The sequence below is a fragment of the Pongo pygmaeus genome, chromosome 6, assembly GCF_028885625.2.
Source record: "Pongo pygmaeus isolate AG05252 chromosome 6, NHGRI_mPonPyg2-v2.0_pri, whole genome shotgun sequence".
In the NCBI taxonomy this organism is placed as follows: domain Eukaryota; kingdom Metazoa; phylum Chordata; class Mammalia; order Primates; family Hominidae; genus Pongo; species Pongo pygmaeus.
Genome location: NC_072379.2, coordinates 27,225,766 through 27,251,699, shown reverse-complemented (window position 1 = coordinate 27,251,699; position 25,934 = coordinate 27,225,766). Strand labels below are relative to the sequence as shown.

At 42.5% G+C, this 25,934-nt stretch overlaps 1 long non-coding RNA gene across 3 annotated transcripts in view; it reads right to left on the bottom strand.

Moving 5' to 3' along the window:
* LOC129040660 (uncharacterized) overlaps positions 1-24,957 on the bottom strand; it is a 107,578-nt gene extending 82,621 nt beyond the window's left edge. For all 3 annotated transcript variants that reach the window (XR_010127101.1, XR_010127100.1, XR_008503699.2), the window contains exon 1: positions 24,794-24,957. This is a non-coding gene — a long non-coding RNA (uncharacterized LOC129040660). The remainder of the gene's footprint in view (positions 1-24,793) is intronic.
* Between the last annotated feature and the right edge of the window lie 977 nt (positions 24,958-25,934).

The following is a 25,934-nucleotide window of genomic DNA, read 5'->3' as shown; positions in this document are numbered from 1 at the left end:
GATCACGAGGTCAGGAGTTTGAGACCAGAATGACCAACATGGTGAAACCCTGTCTCTACTAAAAACACAAAAATTAGCCGGGCGTGGTGGCACATGCCTGTAATCCCAGCTACTTGGGAGGCTGAGGCAGAAGAATAGCGTGAACCAGGAGGCAGAGCTTGCAGTGAGCCCAGATGGCACCACTGCACTCCAGCCTGGGCAACACAGCGAGATTCCATCTCAAAAAAAAAAAAAAAAAACCACACACACACAGAGTACAGAAAAAGCAATTGACATAAATTGTGCTGTCTTCGGAATACTTTATGTTCTTGACCTCTTTTAGCAGTGGTATGTTTGCTATAGGTAGTTGTCCTACATTTGGTATAGCCATCGTAACATCTATTGTGTTCTTCACACTTACCCTTTACTCTCCCACTCTCCTTAAGGGTAAATTCTCAAGGCCACAGTTCCCATATCTTCCCAATATTACTTTTTGAAAAAAAGCTTCTAGGGCCATACGTGGTGGCTCACGCCTGTAATCCCAGCATTTTGGCAGGCTGAGGCAGGTGGATCACTTGAGGTCAGGAGTTCAAGATCAGCCTGGCCAACATGGTGAAACCCCCTCTGCGCTAAAAATACAAAAAATTAGCCTGGCATGGTGGCCAGCACCTGTAATCCCAGCTACTCAGGAGGCTGAGGCAGGAGAATCGCTTGAACCCAGGAGGCGGAGGTTGCAGTGAGCCGAGATCGCACCATTACACGCCAGCATGGGTGACACAGTGAAGCTCCATCAAAAAAGAGAGAAAGAGAAAAAGAGAGAGAGAGGAAAGAAAGCAAGAAAGCAAGAAAGAAGGAAGGAAGGAAGGAAGGAAAGAAAGGAGAAAAGAAAGAAGCTTCTATGCACTGCTTTCTCAACTTATCTCAGGTATAATGAGAAAACATATCTGAAAAATATTTTTAAAATTTTCCAATTACTAGATTGAAGTAAATATACTACATAAATACACAAAACTAGGACAGCTGAGAACAGCACCATAATAGTTGAATCAAAAACCTGAGATCCTTTTTTCTCAACATATGAACTTTATTTTTATTTTATTTTATTTTTGAGACGGAGTCTCACTGTCACCCCAGCTGGAGTACAGTGGCACAATCTCGGCTCACTGCAACCTTCACCCCCGGGTTCAAACAATTCTCCTGATTCAGCCTCCCGAGTAGCTGGGACTACAGGCACCTGCCACCACACCCAGTTAAGTTTGTATTTTTTAGTAGAGATGGGATTTCATCATGTTTGCCAGGCTGGTTTGAACTCCTGACCACAAGTGATCTGCCTGCCTTGGCCTCCCAAGTGCTGGGATTACAGGCGTGAGCCACCGTGCCCAGCCAATATATTAACTTTCATGACAACAGGGTGAACAAAACCAGTTGGGTTTGCAACACCTCATGTGAGCAGAAAGCCAAGAATAACCACATTTAGAAGATTTGTTACATTCTGCACTACAGCACCATGCAGTTAAACAAATCTTCCCACTTTCTGTTTCTCCCTGAGGAAAGACTAAAAAAGTGGAATGTGTATCCAAATTTCTGAGTTACTGAGTTATTCTTGGGCTATACAAAGACTGGTTATTGCTTCCTTTAACACCTCCTGCTGAAGAGAATAAAGATACAGTTAAAATGAGAGGTTTGGTCAAGGGAAATGAAGATAAATGCTTGCTACAACAGACAGACTGTAGTGCCTATAAGAGTGACCAAGGGAAGAGATTACAAGCTCTTGAGCAGAAACAGAGGTAAACCTTTCTTTTCTTTTTTTCTTTTTTTTTTTTTTTGAGACAGAGTCTTGCTCTGTCACCCAGGCTGGAGTGCAGTGGCGCGATCATAGCTCACCCAACCTCCGCCTCCTGGGTTCAAGGGATTCCCCTGCCTCAGCCTCCCAAGTGGCTGAGACTACAGGCACACCACCACGCCCGGCTAATTTTTTGTATTTTAGTAGAGACGGGGTTTTACCATGTTGGCCAGGATGGTCTCGATCTCCTGACCTCGTGATCCACTCACCTCGGCCTCCCAAAGTGCTGGGATTACAAGAGGAAGCCACCGCACCCGGCTGAGGTAAACCTTTTTAACAAGAAAATACACACAGTAGTCCAGAGAAGACACAGTTTTGCTAATAGTTTAGAAAAGCTCCCAGAATGATTAGTGTGGCTAAATGTTGTCAATTTTCCCCTGTGAAAAGCGATTCCGTAAGGGATGAATAGGTAGTCGTTTCTTAACTGGCCAAAACCTCAACAAAATTGCAATACATAAAAGTGACCAGGAAGCACAGCCCAGTCAAAGGAACAAAATATATATTCAAGTGAACCTAAAAAGTGAAAATTTATGAATTAATTTTTAAAAATTTTAAATATTTTTATTTTTATTTTTCCACACTGACAGGGTCTTGCTCTGTCTCCCAGAATAGAGGGTAATGATGTAATCATGGCTCAATATAACCGCAAATTTCTGAACTCAAGCAGTCATGCCACCTAAGTCTCCTGAGTACATATGACTACAACACCTGGATAGTTGTTTTTAATTTTTGTACAGACAGAATGTTGCTATGTTGCCCAGGCTGGTCTCAAACTCCTGGTCTCAAGTGATCCTACTGCCTCAGCTTCCTAAAGTGCTGGCATGAGCAACCACACCTGGCATTTTTTTTTAAGAAATAAGGACTTTAACAATAGTAAAATAGGACAAAGAAAGGCATTGCATAATGATAAAGGATTCAATTCAACAAGATAACTTAACTAGCCTAAATATAGATGCACCTAACATTGGAGCACACAGATTCATAAGAGAAGTAATTCTAGACCTGCAACAATACTTAAATAGTCACACAACAATAGTAGGGGAATAGGACATCTCACTGACGGTGTTTAACAGATTATCTAGGCAGAAAACTAAATGAAGAAATTCTGGAGTTTGACACTTGACCAATTGGAACTAATAGACATCTACAGTATACTCCACACACCAACTGAAGAATATACATTTTTCTCATCTGCCCACAGAATATACTCTAATACTAACCACATCCCAGCCATAAAGCAAATCTCAATACATTCAAAAGAAATAAAAATCATGCTAACCATACTCTCAGGCCACATAAAACAACAATAAAAATTAATACAAAGAAGTTCTCTCAAAGCCACAGAATGACATTGAAATTAAACAACTTGCTCATGAATGACTTTTGGATAAAGAACATAATTAAGGCAGAAATAAAAAAAAGTTTGAAATATATGAAAATATAGACACTACATACCAAAATCTTTGGGATGCAGCAAAAGCAGTGTTAAGCGTATAGAGAATCTATAAGAAACTCAAACATCATCTTACAGCAGTCAGAATGGCTTTTGTTAAAAAATTAAAAAACAAAACAAAACAAAAAAACAGGTGTGGATGAGGTTTCAGGGGAAAAGAAACACTTATACATGGCTGGTGGGAATGTAAACTAGTTCCGCCACCATGAAGAGCAGTTTGGCGATTTCCCAAAGAACTGAGATTTGAACTAAGATTCAGCCCAGCAATCCCACTACTGGGTATACACCCAAAAGAAAATAAATTATTCTATGAAAATAGCACATGCGCTTTTCTGTTCATCACTACACTAGTCACAATAGCAAAGACATGGAATCAGCTTAGGTGTCTATTAATGGTAAATTGGATTTACCATTGGTATTTTACACCATAAAATACTACTTAGCCATAAAAAAAGAACAAAATCTTGTTCTTTGCAGCAACATGAAAGCAGCTAGAGGCCATTGTTCTAAGCAAATTAATTCACAAACAGAAAACCAAAAGATGCACGTTCTCACTTACAAGTGAGAGCTAAACATTGGCATACATAGACATAAAAATGAAAGCAATAGAGGGTGGAAAAAGGGAGGGGGTCAAGGGCTGAAAAACTACCTATTGAGTACTATGATCATTATCTCGGTTATGGGATGATTTATTCTTCAAACCTCAGTATCATGAAATATACCCATGTAACCGACCTGCACAGGTATCCCCCAAATGTAAAATTAAAATTAAAGTATAAAAAGGCAAGAAAAAAGGTCTTACTCTCTCACTCTGGTGAGAGTGTAATGCCATAATTAGCCCACTGCAGCATCAAATTCCTGGGGTTAAGCAATCCTCTCATTTCAGCCTCCTGAGTTCCTGGGACTACAGGAACATGTAACCACACATGACTAATTTTTAAGAATATTTTTGGCTGGGCATGGAGGCTCATGCCTGTAATCCCAGCACTTTGGGAGGCTGAGGTGGGCGGATCACCTGAGGTTGGGAGTTCAAGACCAGCCTGACCAACATGGAGAAACCCTGTCTCTAGTAAAAATACAAAATTAGCCAGGCATGGTGGAGCATGCCTGTAGTCCCAGCTACTTGGGAGGCTGAGGCACGAGAATCGCTTGAACCCAGGAAGCGGAGGTTGCGGTGAGCCAAGATCATGTCATTGTACTCCAGCCTGGGCAACAAGGGTGAAACTCCATCTCAAAAATAATAATAATAATAATAATAATATGTTTAAACACAGGATCTCACAATATTGCCCAGAGAGGTCTCAAACATCTAGCCTTAAGCAATTCTCCTGCCTTAGCTTTCAAAGTAACTGCAATTACAGGCACACATCATTGTGCCTGGCTAAAACATCTCTCTTAAAGATGCTTAGTCAGCGAAATGAAAAAACAGAAAACTAAACAAAAGAGGAAAAACAATGCATGAAGAAAATGAGATTAAAACCATAAAAACAGAAGCAAAGTGTGGAGCTAAAAAATAAAATAAATTATTATTTTTAAAATTTAAAGGATATTTATTAAGAACCTACTACATGAAAGATACTGTTATCAGGTGCTGGGTTTCCAGCATGGGCAAAGGCCTCAAGGTGGGATGAAGCATGACACGTTCTAAAAGCAGAGAGTGAGGCTGAGGGTGACATGAGCTGAGGAAGTAGGCAAAGACCTGGCAGGATGGGACCTTCCAGTTAGAACTGGCTGCTGTGTGAGGAGCTGAGGCCCTGATTTGATTCTGGGGTTGCCCTATTTGACCTTCAGATTTTTGTCAAGGGCAGACAGGATAACAGGGATAAAAAAGAGCTTAGGAAATTGAAACCTACTGTGCATTATATAATAAAGATGGCCAACCAATTTCATAGCAAGAAATATGAGTGAAGGCTTGTTCTGGGCAGCAGGACTATACAAATCTAATGCCTGGAACTGGCAGGTGCCCTGGGACCTCACCCTGAGACCGAAGGTCACCAGTCCTCAGAATGACACAGCTCTTTTCAAGCTGCTTACAGAAAACTCTTTGTTTAATACTTTATACAAATCTCATGACGATGTTACAAGCCGTTATCTTACTTATCCCTTTTTACAAAAGAGGCCTGGAGAGGCCAAGGGACTTGCTCAAGGCCACACAGCTAGACAGAGGCAGAGCCAGGCCTCTGGCCCTCGTGTTCTGACACCACCTAGGGATCCTTTCATTATTCCAGGCTACCTCTTCTTTCCCTTCCATCTTCTCTTCTCTTTCCCTCTCCTCCTGTTTATTGCCTCTTATCTGCCTGCACTTCAACTTTCTTCAACTTTTCCTCAACTTTTGCGTTCAGGATTACATGTACAGGATGTGCAGGTTTGTTACATAAGTAAACATGTGCCATGGTGGTTTACTGCACAGATCATCCAATCGCCCAGGTATTAAGCCCAGCATTTATTAGCTATTCTTCCCAATGCTCTCCCCCAGCAACAGGTGCCCAGTGTTGTTTTCCACCATATGTTCATGTGTTCTCATCATTCAGCTCCCACTTATAAGTGAGAACATTCGGTATTTGGTTTTCTGTTCCTGAGTTAGTTTGCAGAGGAAAATTGCTTCCAGCTCTGTCCATGTCCCTGCAAAGGACATGATCTTGTTCTTTTTCATGACTGCATAGTATTTCATGGTATATATGTATCATATTTTTTTTATCCAGTCTATCATTGACGGACATGTAGGTTGATTCCATGACTTTGCTATTGTAAATAGTGCTGCAACGAACATATGCATGCATGTATCTTTATAATAGAATGATTTATATTCCTCTGGGAATATACCCAGTAATGGGATTGCTGGGTCAAATGGTATTTCTGCCTCTAGGTCTTTGAGGAATTGCCACACTGTCTTCCACAATGGCTGAACTAGTTCACACTCCCTCCAACAGTGTAAAGGCATTCCCTTTTCTCCACAACCTCATCAGGATCTGTTGTTTTTAACTTTTTAATAAAAGCCATTCTGACTGACATGAAATTGTATCTCATTGTGGTTTTGATTTGCATTTCTCTAATGATCAGTGATGTTGAGCTTTTATTTTTTTTCTTTTTCTGAAAGAATCTCGCTCTATCGCCCAGGCTGGAGTGCAGTGGCACGATCTCAGCTCACTGCAACCTCCGCCTCCCAGGTTCAAGCAATTCTCCTGCCCCAGCCTCCCAAGTAGCTAGGATTACAGGCACCCGCCATCATGCCCAGGTAATTTTTGTATTATTTTTTAGTAGAGGCAGGGTTTCACCATGTTGTCTAGGCTGGTCTCAAACTCCTGACCTCAGGTGATCCACCCGTCTCAGCTTCCCAAAGTGCTGGGATTACAGGTGTGAGCCACAGCGCTCGGCCTGAGCTTTTTTTTGTTTGTTGGCTGTATGTATGTCCTCTTTTGAGAAGTGTTTGTTCATGTCCTTTGCCCACTTTTTATTGAGGTTGGTTTATTCTTGTAAATTTAAGTTCCTTGTAGATTCTAGATATTAGACCTTTGTCAGATGGATTGCAAAATTTTCTCCCATACTGTAGGTCGTCTGTTCATTCTGATGATAGTTACTTGAAGCTCTTTAGTTTAATTAGATCCCATATGTCAATTTTTGCTTTTGTTGCAATTGCAATTGCTTTTGGTGTTTTTGCCATGAAATCTTTGCCTGTGCCTATGTCCTGGATGGTACTGCCTACATTCTCTTCTAAGGTTTTTTCTTTTTTGTTTTGTTTTTGGTTTTGTGAGATGGAGTCTCACTCTGTCACCCAAGCTGGAATGCAGTTGCCTGATCTTGGCTCACTGCAATCTCTGTCTCCCCAGCTCAAGTGATTCTCATGCCTCAGCCTCCCAAGTAGCTGGGATTACAGGTGTGTGCCACCATGGCTGGCTAATTTTTTTGTATTTTTGGTAGAGACAGGGTTTTGCCATGTGGGCCAGGCGGGTCTCAAACTCCTGAACTCAGGTGATTCACTCACCTTGGCTTCCCAAACTTCTGGGATTACAGGCATGTGCCACCATGCTTGGTCTCTTTTAGGGTTTTTAGTTTTAGATTTTGTTTGTTTTCTGCATCTATTAAAATATGCATGTGTTTTTTGTCTTTAGTTCTGGTTTATGTGATGAATCACATTTATTGATTTGCATATGTTGAACCAAGCTTGCATCCTGGGGATGAAGCCAACTTCACCATGGTGGCTAAGCATTTTGATGTGTTGCTGGATTTGGTTTGCCAGTATTTTATTGAGAATTTTTGCATCAATGTTCATCAAGAATATTGACTTAACACTTTCGTTTTTTTGTTGTATGTCGCCAGGTTTTGGTATTAGGATGATGATGCTGGACTCATAAAGTGAGTTAGGGAGGAGTCCCTCCTTTTCAATTTTTTTGAATGGTTTCAGTAGAAATGGTCCCAGCTCCTCTTTGTACCTCTCGTAGAATTCCACTGTGAATCTATCTGGTCCCGGGTTTTTGTTTTGTTTTGTTTTGTTTGATTTTTTTTGATTGGCAGGCTATTTATTACTGCTTCAATTTCAGAACACATTATTGGTCAATTCAGGGATTCAATTTCTTTCTGGTGGATAAGCATTTTGATGTGTTGCTGGATTTGGTTTGCCAGTAGTTTATTGAGAATTTTTACATCAATGTTCATCAAGAATATTGACCTGAAACTTTCATTTTTTGTTGTATGTCTGCCAGGTTTTGGTATTAGGATGATGCTGGCCTCATAGAATGAGTTAGGGAGGAGTCCCTCTTTTTCATTTTATTTTGAATGGTTTCAGTAGAAATGGTACCAGCTCTTCTTTGTACCTCTGGTAGAATTCCACTATGAATAATCTATCTGGTCCTGGGTTTTTTTTTTTTTTTTTGGTTGGCAGGCTATTTATTACTGCTTCAATTTCAGAACACATTATTGGTCAATTCAGGGATTGAATTTCGTTCTGGTTCAGTCTTAAGAGGGTTTATGTGTAAAAAAAAAAAGTATCCATTTCGTCTAGATTTTCTAATTTATGTACGCATAATATTGTCTGATGATTGCATTTTTGTGGGCTCGATGATATCCTTCTTATCATTTCTGATTGTGTTCATTTGATTCTTTTCTCTTGTCTTCTTTTTTAGTCTAGCCAGTGGTCTATCTACTTTATTAATTTTTCAAAAAACCAGGTTCTAGATTTTTTGAATTTTTGAAGGGTTTTTCATGTCTCTATCTCCTTCAGTTTGGCTCTGATCTTGATGATTTCTTGTCTTCTGCTAGCTTTAGGTTTTATTTGGTCTTGGTGCTTCAGTTCTTTTGGTGGAAATGTTAGGGTTGTTGACTTGAGATCTTTCTAGTCTGTTGATGAAGCCATTTAGTGCTTTAAATTTTCCTCTTAACACTTCTTAACTGTATCCCAGAGATTCTGGAACATTGTGTCTTTGTTCTCAGTTTCAAAGAACTTCTTTTTTTTTTTTTTTTTTTTTTTGAGACGAGTCTCACTCTGTCACCCAGGATGGAGTGCAGTGGCGCAATCTCTGCTCACTGCAAGCTCCACCTCCTGGGTTCACGCCATTCTCCTGCCTCAGCCTCCCAAGTAGGTGGGACTACTGGCGCCCGCCACCACGACTGGCTAATTTTTTGTATTTTTAGTAGAGACAGGGTTTCACCGTGTTAGCCAGGATGGTCTCGATCTCCTGACCTCGTGATCCACCCGCCTCGGCCTCCCAAAGTGCTGAGATTACAAGTGTGAGCCACCGCACCCGGCCTCAAAGAACTTCTTGATATCTGCCTTAATTTCATTATTTACCCAAAAGTCATTCAGGAACAGATTATTCAATTTTCATGTACTTGTGTGGTTTTGGGTGGATTTCTTAATCTTGAGTTCTAATTTGATTATGCTGTGGTCTGAGAGATTGTTATGATTTCAGTTCTTTTGCATTTGCTGAGGATTATTTTACTTACAATACATGATCAATTTTTGAGTAAGTGCTGTGTGGTGATGAGAATGTATGTTCTGTTGTTTTGGGTGGAGAGTTCTGTAGATATCTATCAGGTCCACTTCATCCAGAGCTAAGTTCAGGTCCTGAATATCTTTGTTAATTTTCTGTCTTGATGATCTGTCTAATATTGTCAGTGGTGTGTTAAACTCTCCTACTGTTATCATATACTAGTCTAGGTCTCTTTGTAGGTCTCTAAGAACTTGCTTTATGAATCTTGGTGCTCCTGGATTGTGCGCATTTATATTTAGAATAGTTACATCCTCTTGTTGAACTGAACCCTTTACCATTATGTAATGCCCTTCTTTGTCTCAATGAAACAGAATAGAGGGCCAGAAATCAAGCTGCACATCTACAACCATCCGACCTTTGACAAAGATGACAAAAACAAGAAATGGGGAAAGAATTTTCTATTCAGTAGATAATGCTAGGAGAACTGGCTAGCCATAGGCAGAAAACTGAAACTCAATTCCTTCCTTACATCATATACAAAAATTAACTCAAGATGAATTAAAGATTTAAATGTAAAACCCAAAACTAGCACTAGCTCTCCCTCTCCCTCTCCCTCCTTCTTTCTTTGGTTTCCCTCTACTTCTTTCTTCGGTCTCCCTCTGTTGCCGAGGCTGGACTGTACTGCCGTGATCTCAGCTCACTGCAAACTCCCTGCCTCAGGCTCCTGTGATTTTCCTGCCTCGGCCTGCCGAGTGCCTGGGATTGCAGGCGGGCACCGCCACGCCTGACTGGTTTTTCTATTTTTGGTGGAGACGGGGTTTTGCCGTGTTGACCGGGCTGGTCTCCAGCTCCTGGCCTCGAGTGATCTGCCCGCCTCGGCCTCCTGAGGTGCTGGGATTGCAGACGGAGTCTTGCTCACTCAATGCTCAATGTTGCCCAGGCTGGAGTGCAATGGCGTGATCTCGGCTCGCTACAACCTCCACCTCCCAGCCACCGCCTTGGCCTCCCAAAGTGCTAAGATTACAGCCTCTGCTCAGCCGCCACCCCGTCTAGGAAGTGAGGAGCGTCTCTGCCTGGCCGCCCATCGTCTGGGATGTGAGGAGCCCCTCTGCCCGGCCGCCCCGTCTGGGAAGTGAGGAGCGCCTCTGCCCTGCCACCATCCCGTATAGGAAGTGAGGAGCCTCTCTGCCTGGCCGCCCATCGTCTGGGATGTGAGGAGCGCCTCTGCTCAGCCGCCCCGTCTGGGATGTGAGGAGCGCCTAGGCCCAGCCACCCCATCTGGGAAGTGAGGAGTGCCTCTCTCTGCCCGGCCGCCCCCTCTGGGAAGTGAGGAGCGCCTCTGCCCGGCCGCCCCGTCTGGGAGGTGAGGAGCGCCTCTGCCCGGCCGTCACCCCTTCTGGGAGGAAGTGAGCGCCTCTGCCCAGCTGCCCTGTCTGGGAAGTGAGGAGCGCCTCTACCTGGCCGCCCCGTCTGGGAAGCAAGGAGCGCCTCTGCCCGGCCGCCCCGTCTGGGAGGTGAGGAGCGCCTCTGCCCGGCCACCCATCGTCTGGGAAGTGAGGAGCACCTCTGCCCGGCTGCCCCGTCTGGGAGGTGAGGAGCGCCTCTGCCCGGCCACCACCCCGTCTGGGAGGAAGTGAGGAGCGCCTCTGCCCGGCTGCCCCGTCTGGGAAGTGAGGAGCGCCTCTACCCGGCCGCCCCGTCTGGGAAGTGAGGAGCGCCTCTGCCCGGCCGCCCCGTCTGGGAAGTGAGGAGCGCCTCTGCCCGGCCGCCCATCGTCTGGGAAGTGAGGAGCGCCTATGCCCGGCCGCCCATCGTCTGGGAAGTGAGGAGCGCCTCTGCCCGGCTGCCCCCTCTGGGAGGTGAGGAGCGCCTCTGCCCGGCCACCACCCCGTCTGGGAGGAAGTGAGGAGCGCCTCTGCCCGGCCGCCCCGTCTGGGAAGTGAGGAGCGCCTCTACCTGGCCGCCCCGTCTGGGAAGTGAGCGCCTCTACCTGGCCGCTCCGTCTGGGAAGTGAGGAGCGCCTCTGCCTGGCTGCCCCACCTGTGAGGTGAGGAGCACCTCTGCCCGGCCGCCCCGTCTGGGAGGTGAGGAGCGCCTCTGCCCGGCCGCCCATCGTCTGGGAAGTGAGGAGCGCCTCTGCCCGACTGCCCTGTCTGGGAGGTGAGGAGCACCTCTGCCTGGCCGCCACCCCGTCTGGGAGGAAGTGAGGAGCGCCTCTGCCCAGCCGCCCCGTCTGGGAAGTGAGGAGCGCCTCTACCTGGCTGCCCCATCTGGGAAGTGAGGAGCGCCTCTGCCCCGCCGCCCCGTCTGGGAGGTGAGGAGGGCCTCTGACCGGCCGCCACCCCATCTGGGAGGAAGTGAGGAGTGCCTCTGCCCGGCTTCCCTGTCTGGGAAGTGAGGAGTGCCTCTGCCCGGCTGCCGCATCTGGGAAGTGAGGAGTGCCTCTGCCCGGCTTCCCCGTCTGGGAAGTGAGGAGTGCCTCTGCCCGGCTGCCCCATCTGGGAAGTGAGGAGTGCCTCTGCCCGGCTTCCCCGTCTGGGAAGTGAGGAGTGCCTCTGCCCGGCTGCCCCATCTGGGAAGTGAGGAGTGCCTCTGCCCGGCTTCCCTGTCTGGGAAGTGAGGAGTGCCTCTGCCCGGCTGCCCCATCTGGGAAGTGAGGAGTGCCTCTGCCCGGCTTCCCCGTCTGGGAAGTGAGGAGTGCCTCTGCCCGGCTGCCGCATCTGGGAAGTGAGGAGTGCCTCTACCTGGCTGCCCCGTCTGGGAAGTGAGGAGCACCTCTGCCTGGCCGCCCATCGTCTGGGATGTGAGGAGCGCCTCTGCCCGGCGGCCACCCTGTCTGGGAGGAAGTGAGGAGCGCCTCTGCCCGGCGGCCCCGCCTGGGAAGTGAGGAGCGCCTCTACCTGGCCGCCCCGTCTGGAAAGTGAGGAGCGCCTCTGCCCGGCTGCCCATCGTCTGGGATGTGAGGAGCGCCTCTGCCCGGCAGCCCATCGTCTGGGATGTGAGGAGCGCCTCTGCCCGGCCGCCCCATCTGGGAGGTGTACCCAACAGCTCCGAAGAGACAGCGACCATCGAGAACGGGCCATGATGATGATGGCGGTTTTGTTGAAAAGAAAAGGGGGAAATTTGGGGAAAAGAAAGAGAGATCAGATTGTTACTGTGTCTGTGTAGAAATAAGTAGGCATAGGAGACTCCATTTTGTTCTGTACTAGGAGAAATTATTCTGCCTTGGGATGCTGTTGATCTATGGCCTTGCCCCCAGTCCCGTGCTCTCTGAAACATGTGCTGTGTCAACTCAGGGTTAAATGGATTAAGGGCGGTGCAAGATGTGCTTCGTTAAACAGATGCTTAAAGGCAGCATGCTCATTAAGAGTCATCACCACTCCCTAATCTCAAGTACCCAGGGACACAAACACTGCCTAGGAAAACCAGAGACCTTTGTTCATGTGTTAATCTGCTGACCTTCTCTCCACTATTATCCTATGACCCTGCCACATCCCGCTCTCCGAGAAACACCCAAGAATGATCAATAAATACTTTAAAAAAATAAAAAATAAAAATAAAAAAATAAAAAATAAAAAACCCAAAACTATAAAAACCCTGAAAGACAACAGATATTTCCACAGGCAAGAAGCACATAGCTAATTCATATGTAAATTAACGGACCCTCAGGGAAAAACATCCATCTGTGCCCCTGGATGTAGGACAATCAACATTATAATCTCACTTTTACGAGTAATCTGAAAAAAAAGGAGGGGTTTATAGAAGCAACAAATACAACAGGGATCACAGAAGAGTAAACGGGGAGGATGGGAAGAGGTTACTTAACAAATATTAAGTTACAATTAGACAGGGAAAATAAGTTCTGGTTTTCTACTACGCAGTAGTACAAAATAGCTAGAAGAGACCAGGTGTGGTGAAACACGACTGTAATCCCTACACTTTGTGAGGCTGATAGGAGAATCACTTGAAGTCAGAAGTTCAAGACCAGCCTGGACAACATAGTAAGACCCCATCTCTACAGAAAATAAAATTATTAGCCAGACATGGTGGCATGTTTTTGTAGTCCCAGTTAGTTGGGAAGCTAAAGTGAGAGGATCACTTGAGCCTGGGAGTTTCAGGTTACAGTAAGCTATGATTCCACTACTGCACTCCAGTCTGGGTGATAGAGCAAAATTCTGTCTCTAAATAAATAAATAAGGTCGGGCAAGTTGGCTCATGCCTGTAATCCATAACTTTGGAAGGCCAAGGCTGGTAGATCACTTGAGGCCAGGAGTTCAAGATCAGCCTGGCCAACATGGCAAAACCTCATCTCTACTAAAAATACAATAATTAGCTGGGTGTGGTGGCACATGCCTGTAATCCGAGCTACTCAGGAGGCTGAGGCACAAGAATCACTTGAACCCAAGAAGTGGAAGTTGCAGTGAACCAAGATTACACCACTGCACTCCAGCCTAGGTGACAGAGCAAGACTTTGTCTCAAAAAAACCCAAAAAACAAAGATAAGATGAAATAGCTAGAAAAGGGGCTTTTGAATGTTCTCACCACAAAAATAACAATTGCATTAGGTAATAAATACACTAAATACTCTGATTTGATCATTATACAACCTACATATAATTGTACCCCAATATGTGTAACATTACATGTGTCAATTTTAAAAAATGAACTAAGACTTTAACATAAAACCTGTAACTGTAAAACTCCTAGAACAATACAGAAGGGGCAAGTTTCATGACAACTGGTTTTGGCAATGATTTGGGGGATATAACGTAAAGGATCAGGTGACAAAATCAAGAGCATATACATGGTACTAAATCAGTATATTTAAAATATCCCATAGTCAAAGCAGAACATGGAATAGATATTTTGTACATTCAGGTACATTGCAGCATTACAAAAAATAATACCTGGAAGCAAATGTTTCTTTACGGATGAGTAGATTAAACAAATGTGGCACATATATACAATGGAATATTATTCAGTCTTTTAAAAAGGGGACATCTTGACAAGACCAGAGATCCAGTAGGAGTCAAGCACCCCTATATGCAGAAACAAGTGCAATTTCTTATCTCAACACCAGCCGTAATAATAAAGACTCTGAAGAAAGTTGAGTCTTTCTAGGTAATAGACAGAATCTATGACTGATGTCCTGATAACAAGTCAGCCAATCATCTTGACAAGTACTGCAATAACGATAAATCTTTAGAACATTATGTTAAGTAAAATAAGAGAGTCACAAAGAAAGAGACACTGTATAATTACACTTGTATAAAATATTTAGTCAAACTCATAGAAACAAAAAGTAGAATGGTGTTCTTCAGGAACTGGAAAGAGGTAGAAAGGACAATTTGTTGTTTAATGGGTATTCACTTTTACTTTTGTAAGACAAAAATTATCTAGAACCTCTTGCAAAACAATAGGATTGTACTTAACAATTCTAAACTGTACACTTAATAATGTTTAAGATGACAATTGTATATTTTTAACCACAATTAAACACTTAAGACTACCTAAGAGACAGTTACAAAATTTTTTTTTAATTACCTTCAAATAACAAAAATGTTCTTCTCACACAATCATATACATTCAAACTGTAAGTAGATTGTGAATTTAAGATTATTTTCCTGACTATCACCTGAACAGAATAAAATAATCATTGAAAACCAAGAAAAAAGGTCAGGAGCGGTGGCTCACGCCTGTAATCTCAGCACTCTGGGAGGCTATGCATTTGTCAAAGGACTAATATCCAGCATCGATAAGAAACTTAAACAAATTTACAAGAAAAAAAAATAACTGGCCAGGTGCGTAATTCCAGCACTTTGAGAGGCTCAGGCGGGTGGATCACCTGAAGTCAGGAGCTCATAACCAGCCTGGCCAACATGGTGAAACCCTGTCTCTACTAAAAAATACAAGAAATTAGCCAGGCATGGTGGCGGACTCCTGTAATCCCAGCTACTTGAGAGGCTGAGGCAGGAGAATCGCTTGAACCCGCCAGGTGGAGGTTGCAGTGACCCAAGATCATGCCACTGCACTCCAGCCTGGGCGACAGAGTGAGACTCCATCTCAAAAAAAAAAAAAAAAAAGAAAGAAAGCCAAGAAAAAATATGTCATAATCAAAGTAGGGGCAACATAGGTGAAAAACACAGATATTTCTATAGGCAAGAGGCATATAGCTAATTCATATGTAAATTAAGGGACCCCCAGGGAAAAACATCCATCTGTGCCCCTCAATGTAGGACAATCAACATTATTCTGGAGTCTTGAAATGGCACTGTAACCTGGCTCTTGAAATGGCACTGCAACCTGGCTCTAGTTTCATGCAGCCACAGTTCAGGAGCAGTTTTGCTCAACCTGGGACTTGCCTAAAAGCATGCAAGTCTGTGCCCCTTGAGGCAGGCCTGCTGACATCAGTCTCACTGCGAATCTTAAAGCAAGGCCTGTAACCCAGTTTTAATCCCCTTCAGCCAGTGTCTGGGAACAGTCCTGCCCACCTAGAAACCCGGAGGGAAATATATCATGGACCCAGAGACAAAACTGAAGACTTTTAGTCTCAGTTGTGTATCCTGAAGCAGCCCTATGGATCAGTTCCAGTGGCTCTCAGGTTTGATCAGGGGTCAGTCCTGCCCATCCAGTGAACTGTCTAATGACTGGGTTAGACCAGAGATCCAGTAGGAGTCAAGCACCCCTATATGAGGAAACAAGTGAAATTTCTTATCTCAACAACAGCCCTAATAATAAAGATTCTGCCCTTGTCTTTCTAGGTAGTAGACAGAATCTACGACTGATGTCCTGATAACAGGTCAGCCAACCATGAAACCCACTCAAGGCCAAGTAAGAAGTCATGTCATCTGGCTCCAACAAACTCAAATGCAATCTCAGTTGAAATCTCATCAGCCCAGGGACCCAATAAAAGAAATTATTTATCTTTCAAAACTATTCTATAATTAATGGAAGATTTGTTCTTTCACATTTAGGGATACAAACATAAGTCTACATAGATGAAAAAGAATCAGGAAAACAAGAGCATCACCAAAAGAACTAATAAAGCTCTAGTAAACATCTACAAAGAAATGGAAATCTCAGAATTGCCTGACAAAGAATTGAAAATAATCATCTTAAGAAACTTTGATAAGATGCAAAAGAACACAATAGATAACTAAAAAATTTTAGAAAACAACACAGAAACAAAGTGAGAAATATAATAAAGAAGTAGACCAAGCATGGTGGTTTACACCTGTAATAATAAAACATTGGGAGGCTGAGGCAGGAGGATTGCTTGAGGCCAGGAGTTCAAGACCAACCTGGACAACATTGCAAGATGGCTCATTAAAAAAAAAAAAAGAAAAAAGAAAGTAATAGGAAAATAGAAACCATAAAAAACAACCAAACAGAAATCCTGCAGCTAAAGTAAAAAAAAAAAAAAAAGGTAGAACTGAAAAACCATAATAGAAAATCATAACAGGAGACTCAATTATAACATAAAAAAAATCAGCGAACTCAAAGATAGGCTATTTGAAAGTGACCAATCATAAAGTGAACAAATCAACACATTTTAGAATTTTCAGAAGAAGGGAGAGAGAAAAAGAGAAAGAGATTGAAAGACATAATGTCTAAAAACTTCCCAGATCTAGGCCAGGCATGGTGGCTGACACCTGTAATCCCAGCACTCTGGGAGGCCGAGGTGCAGGGATGGCTTGAGTTCAGGTGTTTGAGACTAGCCTGGGCATTATAGCAAAACTCCATCTCTACAAAAAATACAAAAATCAGCCAGGTGTGGTGGCACATGCTTGTAGTTTCAGCTACTTGGGAAGCTGAGGTGGGAGAATTGCTTGAACCTGGGAGGCAAAGGTTGCAGTGAGCCAAGACCATGCCACTGCACTCCAGCCTGGCTGACAGAGTGAGACCCTGTCTCAAAAAAAAACAAAAAACAGCAACAACAACAAAAACTCCCCAAATTTAGAAAAAGATATGAACATCCAGTTTCATGAAGCTCAATATACTTACAGCAAAAAGAACCTAATAGGGTTGCCCTAGAACACTTTATAATTAAATTTTCAGCATTCACAGATAAAGCGCAATTCCTGAAAACAATAAGTGACAAGAGATTCTTCACATACAAGGGAACCTTTATAATGTTCTCAGTGAATTTTTCAGCAGAAACCTTGCAAGCTAGGAGACTCAATTATATATTTAAAATACTTTAAAAAGAAAAAACCTGACAACTAAGACTATATCTAATTAGGCTGTCCTTTAGACATAGAAGAGATCAAGACATTTTAAGACAAAAAAGCTGAGGGAATTTATCACCACTCAACCTGTCTTACGAGAAATGCTAAAAGAAATTCTTCACATTGAAATGATAGAATGTTAACTAACAATACGAAAAACATATTATACATTAGACATAAAGTATAAATGTCACTGGAAATGGTAAGTAGTGAAGTTCAGAATACTCTAATACTGTAATGGTTTTGCATAAATCACTTTTAACTCTAATGTAAGACCTATTAAAAAGTATTAAAAAGAAAGATAGCCACAATAATTTGTTAAATGCACAATATAAAACGTTCTAAAGTGCCATATATAGTATAAAATGTGTGAAAGCAGAAAATTTGTAGTTTTTCTATGGCATAGAAGTTAAATTGCTATCATCTTAAGCTAGGCTGTTAAAATATAAGATGTTTTATGTAAGTCCCATGATAACCACTAGGAAAAAACCATAGTAGATACACAAAAGAAAAAGAGAAAGTAACTAAAGCATATAAAAACAAAAAAAAACCCAAAAATTTAAGGCTGGGTGCAGTGGCTCATTCCTGTAGTCCCAGCACTTTGGGAGACAGAAGTGGAAGAATCACTTGTGCTCAGGAGTTTGAGACCAGCCCAAGCAACATAAGGAGACCATATCTCTACAAAAAATAGCTGGGTGTTGTGAAACATGCCTGTAGCCCCAGCTACTTTGGTGGCTGAGATGGGAGGACTGCTTGAGCCCAGGATGTTAAGGTTACAGAGGGCTATGATCACGCCAGGCACTCAAGCCTGGGAAACAAAGCATGATCCTGTCTCAACAAAAATGAACAAAACCACAGGAAAGATAAGACAAGAAAAAACAAACAAATTTTAGATAGTCAGAAAACAACAAAACCACAATAATAACTTATTAATGGTAACTTATTAATAGTAACCTATCAGTATTTTACATATAAAGAGATTAAATTATCCAATAAACACACACTGCTACAGAAAATGTCATCTCTAAATTTTAGGTTAAAATTCAATAGCCATTATGATAGTATTAAGAAGCGGGACTTTTAAGAATTGATTAGGCCTGGCCAGGCACACTGGCTTACGTCTGTAATCCCAGCACTTTGGGAGGCTGAGGCGGATGGATCACCTGAGGCCAGGAGTTGTAGACCAGCCTGACCAACATGGCGAAAACCTGTCTCTACTAAAAACACAAAAATTAGCCAGGGGTGGTGGTGGGCACCTATAATCCCAGCTACTTGAGAGGCTGAGGCAGGAGAGTCACTTGAATCCAGGAAGTGGAGGTTGCTGTGAGCCAACATCACACCATTGCACTCCAGCCTTGGTGACAAGTCTGAAACTCCATCTCAAAAAAAAAAAAAACCCCAGGTGCAGTGACTCACTCCTGTAATCCCAGCACTTTGGGAGGCCGAGGCAGGCAGATCATAAGGTCAGGAGTTTGAGACCAGCCTGGCCAATATGGTGACACCCCGTCTCTACTAAAAATACAAAAATTAGCCGGGTGTGGCAGCTCACACCTGTAGTCCCAGCTACTCTGGAGGCTGAGGCAGGAGAATCGCTTGAACTGAGGAGGCAGAGGTTGCAATGAGCTGAGATTGCGCCACTGCACTCCAGCCTACATGATAAAGCAAGACTCCATCTCAAAAAAAAAAAAAAGAATCGATTAGGCCATAAGCACTCTGCCCTCATGAATGGATTAATGTCCTTATCACGGGAATTTATTAATTATAACAAGAGTGGGTCTGTTATAAAAGGAAACTCTCTCCCCCCCTCATACTTTTGGCTATGTTATCATGCAGCAAAAAGGCCTTTAACAGATGCCAGTGTTATGCTCTTTGCCTTCCCGGCCTCCAGAATCATAAGCCAAATACTTTTACTCTTTATAAATTACCTAGTCTGTGATATTCTGGTATAGCAGCACAAAATAGACTAAAACAGGACGAATAAATTTTTTAAAGACAAATGATATGCTGCTTACAAGAGACTAGCATTTGCTATAAGGACAACCACAGGCTGTAAGTGAAAAGATGGAAAAGAATATTCCATGCAAGTAATAACCAAAGAAGTGCTTTAGTAGTTATGCTTAAATTAGACAAAATAGACCTCCTGGCAACATCTATCACAAGAGTCAAATGAGTTCTCCATATAGTAATAAAGAGGCTAATTTGTCAAGAGGATATTATAATTAAACATATATATGCTTGGCTGGGCACGGTGGCACATGCCTGTAATTCCAGCACTTTGGGAGGCCAAGGTCAAGAGTTTGAGACCAGCCTGGCCAACACACAAAACCCTGTCTCTACTGAAAATACAAAAAATAGCCAGGCATGGCAGCGCACACCTGTAGTCCCAGCTACTCGGGAGGCAGAAGCAGGAGAATTCTTGAACCCAGGAGACAGAAATTGCAATGAGCCAAGATCACGACACTGCACTACAGTCTGGGTGACAGAGCAAGACTCTGTCTCAAAAAAAAAAAAAATTATATATTCTCACTGGAGCTTCTAAATATATAAAGCAAATATTGACAGAACTGTAGGGAGAAGTAGATAGGAATACAATAATAGAAAACTTTAATACCCTACTTGAAACAGACAGATTATTCAAACAGAAATCTTCAAAAAAAGAAGTGTGCTTGTATAACACTATAGACTAAATAGATGATATAAATATAACATTTCACCCAACAGCATAAGAATACACATTTATCTCAAAAATACATAAAATATTCTCCAGGAGAGATTATATATTAAACAAGCTTTTCAAATTTAAGAAGGTTAAAATTATGTCAAGTTTTTATTCTGACTATAATGGTATAAAACTGGAAACCAATAGTAAGAAGAAAATTGGAAAACTCACAAATATGTGGATATTAAACAATATGCTCCTAAACAACCAATGGGGGTCAAAGAAGAAATCAAAAGGGAAATAGGAAAGCACCCCAATACAAATAAAATTGAGCACACAAGGATCCAAAACTTCTGGGATACAACAAAAGCAGTTCTAAGACAGAAGTTTATAATAATAAACTCCTACAGTAATAAAAAAAGAAAGATTTAAATAAACAACCTAACTTTAACTCCCAAAAAACTTGAACAAGACCAAAATAATTCCGTTAGCTTAATTATAAAAATATCAAGAATTAGAGAAAAAAGAAAGTAAACAGAGACTAGAAAGACAATAGAAATTTTTTTTAATTGAGCTGAGTTTTTTAAAGAACCAAAATTGACAAACTTTTGGCTATATTAACCCAGGGAACAAAAAGAGAGAGGACTTAAAAAAAATTGTAAATAAAAAATTAAGTTATTTCAACAGATCCCAGAGAAATGCAAAAGATAATAAGAGACTACTATGAGCAATTATATGACAACAAATTTGATAACTCAAGAAATAATTATTAGAAACAAACCCACCAAGATTAAATTATAAAGAAATAGAAATACCGAACAGATCAATAATGAGGAAGGAAATTGAAGCAGTAACCAAATAGTTCCAATTTTAAAAAATCCCATGACCGGCTGGGCATGGTGGCTCAAGCCTGTAATCCTAGCACTTTGGGAGGCCGAGATGGGCGAATCACGAGGTCAGGAGTTCGAGATCATCCTGGCCAACATGGTGAAACCCTGTCTCTACTAAAAATACAAAAAAATTAGTAGGGCGTGGTGGCAGGCGCCTGTAGTCCCAGCTACTCAGGTGGCTGAGGCAGGAGAATGGCGTGAACCCGGGAGGCGGAGCTTGCAGTGAGCTGAGGTGGTGCCACTGCACTCCAGCCTGGGGGACAGAGCCAGACTCTGTCTCAAAAAAAAAAAAAAAAAAAAAAATCCCATGACCAAATGACTGCATGGGTGAATTGCATCACACATTTAAGGAAGAACTAATGTCAGTCCTTCTCAAACTCTTCCAAAAATTGAAGAGTAAAAACACTTCCAAACTCACTTGAGGTGGCCATTAGTACCCTCATACTGAAGCCAGATAAGGACACTACAGAAAAGAAAATTATAAGCAAATATCCCTTTGAAGATACAGAAAAAATTCTCAACAAAATACTAGATGCTGAGTTCAACAACATATTAAAAGGATCATACACTATGATCAAGTAGGACTCATCCCCAGGATGCAAGAATGTTTCAACATACACAAATCATTAAAAATAATATACTACAATAACAAAATAAAGAATGAAAATTATATAATTATCTCAAAAAATTTATTAAAAGCATTTGACAAAATTTAATATACTTCTATGATAAAAACTCCCAACAATGTACATATAAAAGCATGCATTAAAACACAATAAAGGCCATATACATTAAGGCCTCAGATCCCATTATATTCAAGAGTGAAATGCAACAAATTATTCCTCTAGTATCAGAAAGAAGACAAGGATATCAAATCTCACCACTTCTGTTCAACATAGTACTAAGGAATCAAGCTAGAGCAATCAGGTAAAAAGAAGAAAACAAAGGCATTCAAATAAAAAAGTCCCACATTTTCTTTGTCCAGACTATCATTGATAGGCATTTGGGTTGATTCCATGTCTTTGCTATTGTGAATAGTGCTGAAATGAACATACGCATGCATGTATCTTTATAATAGAATCATTTATATTCCTTTGGGTATATACCCAGTAATGGGATCACTGGGTCGAATGTTATTTCTGGTTCTAGATCTTTAAGGAATAGCTACACTCTCTTCCACAACGATTAAATTTATTTACATTCACACCAACAGTGTAAAAGCATTCCTATTTCTCCACAGCCTCACCAACATCTGTTGCTTCTTGACTTTTTAATAATCGCCATTCTGACTGGCATGAGATGTTATCTCATTGCAGTTTTGATTTGCATTTCACTAATAATCACTGATGCTGAGCTATTTTTTCACATGTGTGTTGGCCACATAAATGTCTTCTTTTGAAAAGTGTCTCTTCATGTTTTTTGCCCACTTTTTAATGAGGTTGTTTTTTTTCCTGTAAATTTGTTTAAGTTCCTGGTAGATTCTGGATACCAGACCTTTGTTAGATGGATAGATTGCAAAAATTTTCTCCCATTCTCTAGGTTGTTTGTTCACCCTGATGATAGTTTCTTTTGCTGTGCAGAAGCTCTTTAGTTTAGTTAGATCCCATTTGTGAATTTTTGCTTTTGTTGCAATTGCTTTATACACTATGGAATACTATGCAGCCATAAAAAGGAACAAGATCATATTCTTTGCAGGAACATGGATGGAGCTGAAAGCCATTATCTTCAGCAAACTAATACGCAGGAACAGAAAACCAAACACTGCATGTTCTCACCTATAATTGGGAGGTGAACAATAAGAACACATGTACACAGGAAGGGGAATGACATACACTGGGGCCTGTTAGAGGGGTGGAGGGAGGAAGAGTTCCGATATAAACTGGGGGCTCCCATAACCTCCTTCTCAAGTTCAATAACTTGATACAACTACTCACAGAATTCAGCAAAACACTATACTTGCATTTACCAGTTTATTATGAAAGGTACAAATCAAGAAGAGCCAAATGAAAAAAAAGTATAAGGCAAGGAAAAGTGGTGGGAGAAGATGAGGTGGGTAGATAACAGCTGTGATTAAAGAAATCCCCCATTCTTTGTGTTTTTCAAGAGCATCTTACTGCTGAGAAACACCCTTCCTGTTTTTGATATCCCAAAGCCAGAGACTCTCTAAATTCCCATATATTTTTATTTTTTTGTCTCATAAACAATTAAACAAGTTTGTCTCTAGTGGACAGAACAAAATACTTGTTAACCAAACTTTTCTTAAGTTTCTTTCCTTCCCCAGGCCCCTGAAATTCGACCCAATCTTACAACCCCTCCTTATGTCCCTCTTAAGAACAGGCTGACTTCTAGGTAAAACATTCTCTGATCTAGGATCTGATTTCGCCATGTTTTATCCCTTCCTCCCCCTCCCATATTTTTTTCTCACCTTCCAGTAGTTTGCTCCTCCTTAAGAAAGAAAGCCCTTTTCTGCCTAATCTTAGTTTAAAGCTAATGCCCAGTGTTTAAAGAAAACAGCAAAATCACTCAAACACAGTGTTTACAGAATATTGTAAGGAAATAGTAAGGCACTTAAATTTTATACTTCAACAGGAAAAGCTGAAGTCTCTATCTCTTTCAGACATTAAGCATGCCACTTACATACTTTCATGATAAATAGTTTAATAAGCAACCATATACGAACATTTCTAGAAGGTGCCAAGTTCTATTTCATAAAATTTAACATCAAACTTGGACATTTAGGCAACAGAATACAAAACAGAGATATCCACTGTTACAAATTTTAGACCCTGCAAAAAAGGGGAGCTGACATTTTGGCAAATATATGCACTTCATCAATTAATCTTTCACATTTTCTTGGGGAAATGTATTCACTTTCTATAGCCATAATGAAAAAGTGATTTTTCCTATTTCTTTTCCCTGGTAGCATTCCCAAAGCAAAGCCTTGGAATTCTATTTGAAATCACCACCCAAAAAGAACGGACATAACAAACTTACTACACTCACTCTGAGGAAGATAAAGGTAAAGAAGCATTTTTAACAAATAAAATATATGACTAGATTTTTCTGAAATCCACCTTTCATGGTCTTTGACTTGTTAAAAAAATTTTCAGCTCTATTGACGAAACGTAATTTACAGTTATTGAAAAACAAGTGGAAACAAGTGAAAAAGTCTTTCCAAGGTGACAAACTCAGGAAGTGGCAGCGCTGATGGGAACACAAACATGTCTGACTCAACTGTCAAGTCAGACCATGGTATCCCTCAAAACATTCTCCCATCCCCATCCTGCCCATTAAATTACTCAAGGAGTGTCCCCTCCTTCCCAGGAGGCACCGTACAATGTCCTGCTTGAACCTGGGAGGTGGAGGTTGCAGTGAGCCGAGATCGCGCCACTGCACTCCAGCCTGGGTGACAGAGCGAGACTTCATCTCAAAAAAAAATTTTTTTAACAGGAGACACTAGGGACCCCACTGGCCGCAGCTCCTCCCACGCACCCACCGAGTCGGGATTCTGCTCTAATGACCCTCTGTCATCCCTGAACAATCTGGGAGAGTCGGGGCTGCGGGTGGTGCAGCGCTGCCCAGAGAGCTTCAGGCAGGTCGCGGCGCGGGAAGAGGACGGTGAAGGGTCAAAGTCCGCTGGCTCAGCCGCAGTCTTGCGCCGCCCCCCACCCCACCCTCCGGGGGTACTAAGGGCCCAGCTGCGCCAACGGGGACTCAGGTCGGTGGACCCGGGAGCTGACCGTGGGGAGGCCGGTTCCGCCGGTTTCGACCAGCCCACTCTCCCCTCTTGGGATGCCCAACCCTGCATACTCACCATTTCCTGGTTTCCAGGATGTCCTGGCATCTTAGCCATGCATCTCCCAGTACCTGCAGATCTCAGGGCAACAGAGGCTGTGACAAAGTCACCGAGGGCTCCCGAGGGGCAACACGCGGGACAGTAGAGATGGATCCCAGGCTCCGGCCTGAGCCAGAGACAAAGGCCCCGCCAAACGCTGGAAGCCACGCCCTTCTCCCCAACTGCATGCCTGATAGGACGGTTCCTACTCTGACAGATTGAGCAAGGCTCCAGGACCCTCCCCCACACCCACCGGCCCCAGCATTAGTGCGCCTTATGGACAGGGAAACAGGTTCCTGTAGGCGGAGTCACATGCCCTGGGTATCACAGCTAATTAAGAAGTGAGCTGAGCCTTGAAATGCACTTGCTTTTTCCCTTACCTGGGTCTGCTTGTATAATGCATCTTATTAGCTATTTAAAAGTAGAAAGTAGAACAATTCGACACCTTTTTAACAACTTTCTAATCATTTGGATAATGCAGGAAAGACCCTTATCCCATCCCTGAGCTCCTTTCTCAGCATGCTGTACCACACTGCTGACCACAACGTGGGATGGCTATTAGAAATGGAGGGGCAGCAGGGGCTGGGAACGGATAAGCAAGAATTATGTTGCCCAAATATGCTTTTTTTTTTCTTTTTTTTCTCTTTTTTTGAGACAGAGTCTCACTGTTGCCCAGGCTGGAGTGCAGTGGCTTGATCTCGGCTCATTCCAACCTCCACCTCCTGGGTTCAAGCGATTCTCCTGCCTCAGCCTCCTGAGTAGCTGGGATTATAGGCGCCTGCCACTACCTCCAGCTAACTTTTTTGTATTTTTAGTAGAGACAGGGTTTTGCCATGTTGGCCAGGCTGGTTTTGAACTCCTGACTTCAAGTGATCCGCCTGTCTCAGCCTCCCAAAGTGCTGTGATTACAGGCATGAGCCACCACGACCAGGCAATATGCTCATCTTAGAAAGACTAAGATATATTCACACACACACATACACACACACACATATATACACACACACCTATATATGTGGACAAGGCCAGAGGAAAGTATATTTAGTATAACACAACCATGAGGCTGCAAATCAAACTGGTGGAAGAGAGCATACATGAGGCTTCAATGGCCAAGACACTG